The following is an 11,481-nucleotide window of genomic DNA, read 5'->3' as shown; positions in this document are numbered from 1 at the left end:
CCCATCCACACAGAGTTGCTTTTAATCCCCTTGCTTTAGTCGCCGTTTCGTCGTGGTGCTCAACCTCTTGCAAAGTGCGTCCCCTCCATGTTGACTGCGCGGGTTAGCTGGGAGGGAGCGATGACTGCGCGTTTCGCACTAAAACTAAAAAAAAAGAATGCGAGGAGACTTTTGGGGGAGAAACACGTCAAACTCGTACGCCCTTTCCAGACGTAGTCTCTCGCAGCAGCGCTGGTAGTAGCTAACGTTAGCGTGGCTATCTGGCTGCTTTGAACCCTAAAACGCAGCACCAAGTTCAGCCAGCTCACTGACCGTTTTGCGACCGCTTCCAACGAAAGTCTAACGGAAAAATGGCAGAGGCTCAAACTGGATTTCACTGACGGGAAACAACGTACGCACTCACATGAATAAAACTCAATCGTACCTACGGTCGTCCGACGTGAAATACCCCTCCTTCTTCAGGACCCATATAGCTGGCCATTACTTTTTGTTATGCACCGCCCCCTCTCCAGGACCTCTACGAGAAAGAGGGATTTCCCCCCCAGCCCCTCTGGTAACCAATCAGACGTGCGCTCGGAGTGTCTCCCGTGTTGTGGTTGGTGACATTTCGGCCGAGCCCGGCTTTGTCTGGTCGGCTCCGGTGTCTGTGAAGAGGGGAGCCGCCCCTCAAACAGGGGTGTGTCACGACGTCAGAGGTAACGGAGAGGTAAACAACTTTGACCGCGTGAGGTTTAAAGCAACATCGTTTTCCCTCTAATCTCTGAATCAATGGACGCCCGGAGTGGGGGATTACCGCGCTAACGTTAGATGCTGCGCGGTGTCTCAATCGGTGGAAGTCGCCCCGTTGTTGTCGTATATCTCTCGTGCTCCGGAGTGTCTTTGTTTTGCTGCTTCAGGCTTTGAGCTCTATATTTTAACTTTAAATAAATCACAACAACGTCACCATCGATATCACGCAGTTGAAATAATAAAATTAGCACTGCCCGGTCCCAAGTCGCCCATTTTATGTATTTTGCTGCATTGTTTCTTTGACACTGCAACTGCGTGGAGTGAGGCGTGTGTATCGGAGGGGTGTGTCTACTCTGCAGTACGGTGGTAGGCTGGAAAGCAATTCTGATGCGTGGCGATCCACTCCTACATTTGCTTTGTGATGCATGAGATATGGCCTAGTATGCTAAAAATAGGCGATTGAACGATCACAATGGGCAAACAATGCGGATGTTCTGTGCAATTCACCGAGACAACATTTTCTGTTTGTTTGCGCCCACGTAGGTGGCATTTGTTCATTCACACTTGTGTGCGCATAGGAGCTCTGGCATGTGGTGTTATGGTGTGCGTGTGTGTGCGAAGGGGCCAGCAGAGGGGGCCTGGGTGAAGGTCAGGGGTGTGTCTATAATGTAAACACAAGTATAGGCGACAGATAAGAAGGGGAGAGAGGAAAGAGAGAGAAAAGGCCCCATCCGGTTCTATATATCCTCTTCCAACGAGTCGTTCTGTACGACTGCGGCAGCTTAAAAACAAGACAAAGGGTAGATCTGTGCAGATGGTGAAGGGAATGCATATATGTTATTATGGCACAACAGAAGCTGCCTTTCAAGCAGTACATATTATTTCTGAGGTTTTTACAAGGCCTAGCCGTATGTGTTTTGCATACAATTAAAAACTTTAAGGTACATTTTTATTAATTTTTTGCTATGGTACTATTTCTAACCCATTTTGTATCCAATCTGTTTGTGCTGTTTTGAAATGATCTTTATTTTGGTCTTTAAATTTGAAAAGAAAAATGTAAATACTGAAACCAGCAGTGCAATAAGACAATGTAAATACCAGATTATAGCAATAACCTAAAATATGTAAACTGAAACTATAGTTTTTTCCCTTTTTGCAATTTACAAAATCTACAAATACGCAGAAAAGTCAACTCTGTAACAAATGTGTATCAGGTATTTTGCACTCTCACAAGCCCTCTATTTATCCCCTGCATTCATTTAACAACAGTCTGCACCGTTGTTTATGGCTCCAGTGTTGTACACTGTTTTCTAAATCCGGTGCTGGCACTGCATGACAAACATTCCTTAAATATTATAGTCCACTCCACATATACAGTTATACATTTTATACCCTCTGTGCCAACCATGCATGTGCAAAGTTCAATGTCACCAAATAAACTTAGTTGTAATCTGTTTTACCCTCAGAATTAACATATCCTGAGTCATCCACCTTAGACATGCGTCATAAGCTTTTTGACAGTTGATTCATGTACAACTGGTCATAAAGTGTGTGGGTGTTAGGTGCGTGCTCATGGAGAGTTAATCCTTGCCTTGCGGCTTGGGCGGTTTTCGAGTCTGGCACCAGCACAGGATCCAAGAATTTATTTGGCTCCACAACACCCATGTCAGACATGTATCCTCGTCCAGCCATTTTGTGTCCTCACATGCCCCGGCCCTTCACTGTAAACTGGCTTGCTGTTTGGAAACCAGGAGCGGGGAAATCAGAGATCATAAACTCTTGACCCACTAAAACTACAGGATTTATTATCTCTGGCACTGGCCATGAATACCTTGGATAGCTTTATAGTGTATATAGCCACAATAAGATTAACTAGAAAATGCATTTCCTGCTGAAAATGCGTTGGAATGCTGAAAGCTGAAATGAATCTCAAAAACATTGCTGAAAATAGATATCCAATTAAAAAAAATTGCAAAAAGCTGAATAATTCAAAAAGTTGAAAGATTACAAATATGAAGTCATATCACCCCTCTCCTGAAAGAGCTGAACATTTTGATATTTGAACGGTTTCTGTAGCTTAAAAGAATTCCAGCAGTAGTGATATTTGTTGTAGTAGTAGTAGAAGTATTATTCGCAGTATAAGTATGAGTAGCATTTGAATAAGTACTAGTTGTAGCAGTAGTGATATTTGTAGTAGCAGTAGAAGTAGAAGTTGTCGTCGAAGTATTTGTAATTAGAAGAAGTAGTAGAAGTAGTAGTATCAGCAGTCGTACTAATAGCTGTAGTAGTATTAGTACTGGTTATTAGTACTGGTAGTAGCAGGAATATCAGTATTATCAGTTGTGGTATCAGTAATAATAGTAGTGGTAGTGGTAGTAATAGCAGTAGTGGTAGTAATAATATTTATTATCAAAATGATCAAAAACCTTAATAATTCAAAGAGTTTAAAGATTACAAATATGAAAAGTCATATCACACCTCTCCTGAAAGAGCTGAACATTTTGATATTTGAACAGTTTCTCTGGCTTAAAAAAATTCATCAGTGGTGATATTTGTAGTAGTATAAGTTTTAGTATAAGTATTATTCGTAGAAGTATTAGTAGCATTTGAATAAGTACTAGTAGTAGTGATATTTGTAGTCGTAGTAGAAGTTGTAGTTGTAGTAGAAGTATTATTAGAAGTAGAAGTATTAGTAATTAGAAGAAGTAGTAGAAGACGTAGTATCAGTAGTCATAGTAACAGCTGTAGTATTGGTCGTAGTATTTAATATCACAGTAGTAGTAGTAGTAGTAATAGTAATGGCAGTAGAAGATGTAGCAGTAGTAGTAGTACTAGTAGCAGTCGTACTAATAGCTGTAGTAGTATTACTACTTTTAGTAGCATGAATAGCAGTAGTAGTAGTAGTAGCAGTTGTCGTATAAGTAATAGTAGTAGTGGTAGTAATAATATTATAAACTTAGTTGTAATCTGTTTTACCCTCAGAATTAACATATCCTGAGTCATCCACATTAGACATGCGTCATAAGCTTGTTGACAGTTGATTCATGTACAACTGGTCATAAAGTGTGTGGGTGTTAGGTGCGTGCTCATGGAGAGTTGATCCTTGCCTTGTGGCTTGGGCGGTTTCCGAGTCTGGCACCAGCACAGGATCAAGCCTTTCTGCTAACAAGAATTTATTTGGCTCCACAACACCCATGTCAGACATGTATCCTCGTCCAGCCATTTTGTGTCCTCACATGCCCCGGCCCTTCACTGTAAACTGGCTTGCTGTTTGGAAACCAGGAGCGGGGAAATCAGAGATCATAAACTCTTGACCCACTAAAACTACAGGATTTATTATCTCTGGCACTGGCCATGAATACCTTGGATAGCTTTATAGTGTATATAGCCACAATAAGATTAACTAGATAATGCATTTCCTGCTGAAAATGCGTTGGAATGCTGAAAGCTGAAATGAATCTCAAAAACATTGCTGAAAATAGATATCCAATTAAAAAAAATTGCAAAAAGCTGAATAATTCAAAAAGTTGAAAGATTACAAATATGAAGTTATATCACCCCTCTCCTGAAAGAGCTGAACATTTTGATATTTGAACGGTTTCTGTAGCTTAAAAGAATTCCAGCAGTAGTGATATTTGTTGTAGTAGTAGTAGAAGTATTATTCGCAGTATAAGTATGAGTAGCATTTGAATAAGTACTAGTTGTAGCAGTAGTGATATTTGTAGTAGCAGTAGAAGTAGAAGTTGTCGTCGAAGTATTTGTAATTAGAAGAAGTAGTAGAAGTAGTAGTATCAGCAGTCGTACTAATAGCTGTAGTAGTATTAGTACTGGTTATTAGTACTGGTAGTAGCAGGAATAGCAGTATTAGCAGTTGTGGTATTAGTAATAATAGTAGTGGTAGTGGTAGTAATAGCAGTAGTGGTAGTAATAATATTTATTATAAAAATGATCAAAAACCTTAATAATTCAAAGAGTTTAAAGATTACAAATATGAAAAGTCATATCACACCTCTCCTGAAAGAGCTGCACATTTTGATATTTGAACAGTTTTTCTGGCTTAAAAAAATTCAGTGGTGATATTTGTAGTAGTACAAGTTTTAGTATAAGTATTATTCGTAGAAGTATTAGTAGCATTTGAATAAGTACTAGTAGTAGTGATATTTGTAGTCATAGTAGAAGTTGTAGTTGTAGTAGAAGTATTATTAGAAGTAGTAGTAGAAGACGTAGTATCAGTAGTCATAGTAACAGCTGTAGTATTGGTCGTAGTATTTAATATCACAGTAGTAGTAGTAGTAGTAGTAATAGTAATGGCAGTAGAAGATGTAGCAGTAGTAGTAGTACTAGTAGCAGTCGTACTAATAGCTGTAGTAGTATTACTACTTTTAGTAGCATGAATAGCAGTAGTAGTAGTAGTAGCAGTTGTCGTATAAGTAATAGTAGTAGTGGTAGTAATAGCAGTAGTGGTAGTAATATTATTGATGGTAGCAGTAGTAGCAGTAATAGTAGCAACAGCAAAAGTTATAGTCAAAGTAGTAATACTATATTAGCAGCAGCAGTAGTAGTTGTCGCAGTATTAGTAAGAGCATTCATTTTTTTAACAAAAAAGCCGAATTTTGAGCTTGTTTAAATACAGTTAATCCATGGGGCTTTTATTTTGAAAGGGTGGTGCTGGGTGGGGGAGAGGAGACATAATCATAATGTCTGACATACATAAACAGAGGTTATTAAATGCCTGGCTTCATGACAAGCATTTCAATTAGAATTCACTCTTTGGGGCTTTTATTTTGAAATGGGGTGTGTGTGTGGGGGGGTCCTCTAAAAGTCTCTAAGACCTGAATGACTGTATGAGAGACACACAGAGAGAGAGAGGGAGAGGAGTGTATGTGCGCGTGTGTCTGTGAGTCTGTGTTTATCAACATCACTAATTGGCTCAATCGCGAACACCTGTGTGCCTGAAGCCATTTGAAAATATTCTCCATAGAGATCCCATTGAAAATAAAAAGCTTAATAATTCAAAAAGTTTAAAGGTTAGAAATATAAAAAGTCATAGCAGACCTCTGGTGAAAGAGCTGAACATTTTAATAGTTGAACGGTTTCTGTAGCTTAAAAAATGAAGGAGGAGAAGCGGTGCGAGGGAAGAAATAGAAGAAGTTGAATAAAGATTCGAAGAACAATAGTTGGAATGCTTAACAGCATTCCAACAATAAAGAAACAGGATAACAATAGTTGGAATGCTTAACAGCATTCCAACAATTAAAACATTGAAGATTAACACAATCATTTTTGGAATTGCTGGACTATTCAAAGTGAAATTGCACAGGACTTCAAGTGTGAGTATTTATAAAACTAAATGGTAAGGTAGCAGGGTAACAATGTCAGTGAAAACAGATCGTTCTATACAAACTGACAAACAATCATGTTGCACAAAATCAATGTAGCACAAATCAGATTTTACAAGGCTATTAAGTCAGAGAAACACTGACATACACATGCACACACGTACATGCATATACAGTACAGCTTCAGGCACATCAGATATGACAGTAAGCTAGTGCATCTCCAACATGAGAACACATGAACACCTGAAAATGTGATCAAACATCGTGTGCCTAAAATCTTTCTCCAACAGAGACATTTCATTGTACATATTGTGCTTTTTTATATCTACTATTTTTACTATTATTTGATTTACCTGTACCATATGTACCTGTAGTGAAAAAATGTCCCCTTGCAGGATTAATGAAGTAACTATCTATCTACTTTGTAATTTCTCAATTACTTACTGAGGACAAACACAGAGCCACAAAGGAAAGCCCAGCAAGAGAATAAAACATGCATAGGATAACAGCGCATGTTTCAGTGCAATACAACATGCAGTCATGAAACTGAGGATATCCTGCCTGAGGGTACCACCCTGTTGTCTGTCATCATGGGATGCCTCGGGCTGCTGGTCAAAGCCACATAGACTCCCTTCTCCCGGGCATCTAGTCTGTATTTAGCATTGAGCTAATAGATCAACTGTCATCACCTTCACAACACGCCGCTCTGTCACATTTGGACATGAAGAGCATATATGTGAGAATGCTGTTGATAACAGCACGAACTTCAATATGATTCTCTTTATCCTCGGGGATTACGTCTGAGGGTCACCATGAGTACCGGTAACTGAATCCTGGACTTTGCTGAAAGGCAGATGAAGATTGACACTTCCTCCAATCATTATCAGCACTGCGGACACCCACGACTGTGCGCTGAGCTCACGCCATTACTCTGTGATCACATTTAACTGTGAGGCACATCACAGCCAATCACAGGAAATCAGATTATTTCTGAATTTCAACAACAGCCTGATTTCTGAAATATCATCTACTATTAGTTATTTGTAACTTTTAGAGCCATGTGCAAAATATGGAATAACATGATATAATTTAATTTCTTCTGAAATCTAACTTGGTCAACCATTGAATCTGACGGTGACAAGTCTGCAAATGAGGCATAGGTGAGACTCTTAAATAGGGTGACGGGACAACAAGGTAAAAGAGATAATTGTGGCCTTCAGGAAGCAGCAAAGACAAGAAGGAACCCCCTTCATTCTCATCGAATCGATACATCATTAAATCGTTACAGTCAGCAGTTTCAAGTTCCTCTCGATCAGCAGCAATATGCTGGAATGAGGAATAATTGACATGTTGACATGTAAATTCACATTTACATGTTGACATGTAAATTCAGCTTGGCTCCGTACATCCTCTCTATATATAGATTTGTTACACTGAGTGTATCCGTAGCTGCATCACCGTGTGGTTTCCTGCACCACCCAGGACTGTAAAGCTTTACATCAGGTGATGTAAGCAGCATAGTTTCTCACAGGCAATAAACGGCCGTTAACCACAGAAGACGCCCACAAAATCATCCAAAACTGCACTCGATCTTTGCCACAAACTATGCAGTCTTTTATTTCAGTTTTATTTCCAGAGCCAACAGGATCAGGACAGGGTTGTCCTTAATGCCATCAGACTGTTCATTTATTACCAAATATCATTGTAATGTTTTGTACTATTTGTAATATCTCAATTTTTTTCTTGTATTTACTGTTTTTGATTGTTTGATAGTTTGTGATACCGATTTGTATTCTGCTGTCCTGTTCTGGTCTTTGATAGAAGGTACAATAAAATCATATTCAATTAAATGATATATATATATATAATTATTGTATTGCTGTAGCAGGTTCAGATATTAAATATTCAATTGGATTAATTCAATTCAATCTGCAACACTTAAACGTAGTGAGTTTATTACCATCGGAAATGTAGTGGAGTAAAACCATAAAATTCCCAAAATATTGAAATAAACCTCATACCATTTTCCTCCAGAGGCTCACCGGGAGGTGCAAAATGGAGATCTGAGTACACAAGAGGACTAGGCCTACATGCTCTATTAAAGTCCCTCTAGTTCCCTCTTTTGGGAGAATGAGGGACAACATGGCCACTGATCATCCACTACACTGCTATACTATCACACATTTTTCTAAATTGCACAGAGGAAGTCAGCCATGTATGCCAGAGTGCCTGCACATGAAATGTGCTATATGCAACTGGTTGAGCTAGTCACAAACAATCACACCAAAGCAGAGCCTTTATTGTTCCTCAGCAACACAAGAAAGATAATATCGTGACTATACCCTGAACTCATTATAGGCTATGTCTTCCAACAGTCAACTGGATCAAATGCTTAGGGTAGAGTTGGATTGAGGACCTGCAAAACAGATGGGCTTGGAATACATTTTGAATCTGGTTACATGAGGCTCTATTTATCATTTCTGTTATGACAAGCTAGACAGCTTTATCAAGTCAGTCGTGACGATATTCCTAAAATCCTGTATCATCCCATCCTTAAATCAGACTCCGTGTCATTCTGCATGTTTGTTATTTCTATTCTTCCATTTTATTTTGTGTAATATTGCATCTGGTAATGTTCGTTCCAGCTGAGTTTACTTTTATTTATTTAATCTGGCAGTCAATGGAAACTAAAGAGAGATTCTTCTCCAGCTGTAGACTCGTTAATACTTTAGTCTCCGTCCATATTATCATGAAGTCAAACTTTAAACTTTAAACCCAGCTCAGAGCAGGAAGTGCGTTTGCATGAAGTAGAGAGTTTTGGAGCGTGTGAACTCATGTTTCGTCTCTTTTTCTCTGCAGTGCCTTTGCACAGTACAACCTCGACCAGTTTAGCCCCGTGAAAGTCGAGGGCTACGAGGAACAGGTGAGTTCACGCTGTCGTCGAAATGCAACGGGGTGACGTCTGCTCAGTCACAATTCTGTCGCATTAAATGACACATTTTCTGTTTCCTGGCTAACTTATCATTTCTGACACCCTCTTTTATCCTCGGACATCTTTGGGAAATATAACATTTACACAGACAACATAACGCCCAGCTGGAGATGAATTCACTGTCAAACATGAATATTATAGGAGCAATCCGTGATGGAGCTATGGGAAAGAGAATGACTCACTTGCTGCATATCCTTTTATTGGTGGCAAAACATTAACAAATCATAACTTCATGTTGGCTCAAACCACAGCCACCCACCGCACAACAATAGCAAGACAGCAGGTTAAGGGATAGTGTTCTGCTCCGACTCAATGTCGACTCTCTGTCTTGTATTGGGCTTTGCAGTCAGCTAAACTCTTCGTCATACTTCTCTTCGTGTTGGATATGGACAGGTTTTAATATGAAGAAGTGTGAAACTACAAAACAGGCAAAAAACATACAATCACATATTCGTTTTGATCAACTTAAATAATGTGTACAACAATAATGGAAACATAACTTGCTGTGCCATGTACGTATATTCAGCAGTTACATGTTGCACATGCCATCAAACTATTTCCAACAATAACCTCACAAAATAAACCCTCAGAAATACCTAAAGCTATAAAAGTACATTATACTCACTGGCATTGCCAGAAAATGCAAGATGGATAAAGATTCTATTGCACAATCACTCCAGTACAACAGAGTCATGTTGTGACAAAACCAGGAAAAGGAATACGTTACTTCCTGTCACATGTGCCACACATACTGGCGAATAACCGTAACACTTTAAGTTAACACCAGGTGGCAGTAATTCCCACAAATAAAATACACGTCATTACAGATTGTATTCTTCAGGTCAAAAGCACATACAAAAAGGCTGACACCACCTATTTTTCCTCACATGGTAGTTAAAGAGCACATTGCGAATAATGTTTTTCAATATCTAGTGTATATATCCAAGAGGAAACAGTGCACTCTCTGCCATAAAAGCACACCCTGGATGTGTGAGGAGTGCAAGGTTGGGCTCTGTCTTCAGCTGGAGAGGAACTGCTACAGGGACCACCCCTGCTGCTAAAAATTTCCTAGACATTGACAAATATAACAGCCCTAGGTTGCCCAGCTCTAGGCAAACAAAACTGGTTGAGAATATGTAAAATAGGTTGAATTTCATTTTTGTAATCTCAAAAGTTAAGATCATGTACATTTACAATTGTTTCTAAAGAGAAACTGAGGAAAATTCAAATCCGTTTATTTACTTTTTTGTTATTACACACTTGTTTTAAGAATTTATAACATAATAATGCCAAATACTTGCCTGATTTTGAACGTTACATTTATCCTGATAAAAGGAGCAAACTAATTTTCAAAAAGGACATTGTCTAACACATTTATTGAAGAAAAAAGACAAAAAGACCAGGCGGACCTTCATAACTACAGTGTGTATCGGGTTAATAACTAGGTGCCTTTTCACACTTATTAATATTCACCAGTTTGTTGAGTATTCAGTGCAAACGAACCAACCCCACAATCTTTTACCCATGACCACTGAGCTGCTCCACTGGAGCAGTGTTGGTTACTTAAAAGCTGACTTTCTTATTTTGTTTTCCCAGTCAGATGTGGGCTACTTCACTCATCTCATGAGAATCTTTTTTTTCCCAAATGCAATTACGTTTTCTTTACTAATGTGTATGCATTCAGTTAAGTATGATTACAGTTGATTGTTACTTCTAAGAAAAATAATCTGGAACAAAACCTTTGTAAAAATGTAGCTACGCAATACTCACACAAAACTACTATCCGAAAAAAACTTTATTTTGAAAACAGAGCTTTTATTTTGAGGAGGAGAAATCGGTTAAGGACTAGCCAGCTAGCAGCTTGCAAACATGATTGAAAGTAATTGAAGTGACCCTTAAATCTTCAGTTCCTTCAGGGCTCGGTTAAACCAGACGTGGTCGACTGTCTGCACGTGTAGATGGATGCGTATGTTTATAAGAAGCTACCTCTGATTTCATCACACACAGCCTATCAGACTTAGCTAACGTTAGGTTAGCTTTCGTTAGCTAACTAGCAATGAAGGAAACCACGGGATAGCTGGCACTCTGATTTCGAGTTTGACCGTTTAACCTCACTTATAGCGTACCGTATGATGAGATATAAAATCGGCGAATTAACGCTCCTTGATATCAGCAACATAGATCAGAAATATGCAGCATGGTTCATCTACAAATCCGGTGGCGTGACCATTCATGACATCCTTGGTCCCATGGTGTAATGGTTAGCACTCTGGACTTTGAATCCAGCGATCCGAGTTCAAATCTCGGTGGGACCTCGTTCTTTTAACCAGTTAAGGTGATAGGTAATTATAAACGTTGACAATATCAGGAAATGACTACAAGTCTTTAATAACAGAAGTAATTCATGAACTTGGTCTTAGC

This window comes from Melanostigma gelatinosum (genome assembly GCF_949748355.1).
Source record: "Melanostigma gelatinosum genome assembly, chromosome: 3".
Taxonomy (NCBI): Eukaryota; Metazoa; Chordata; class Actinopteri; order Perciformes; family Zoarcidae; genus Melanostigma; species Melanostigma gelatinosum.
This window is presented reverse-complemented; position numbering follows the sequence as displayed.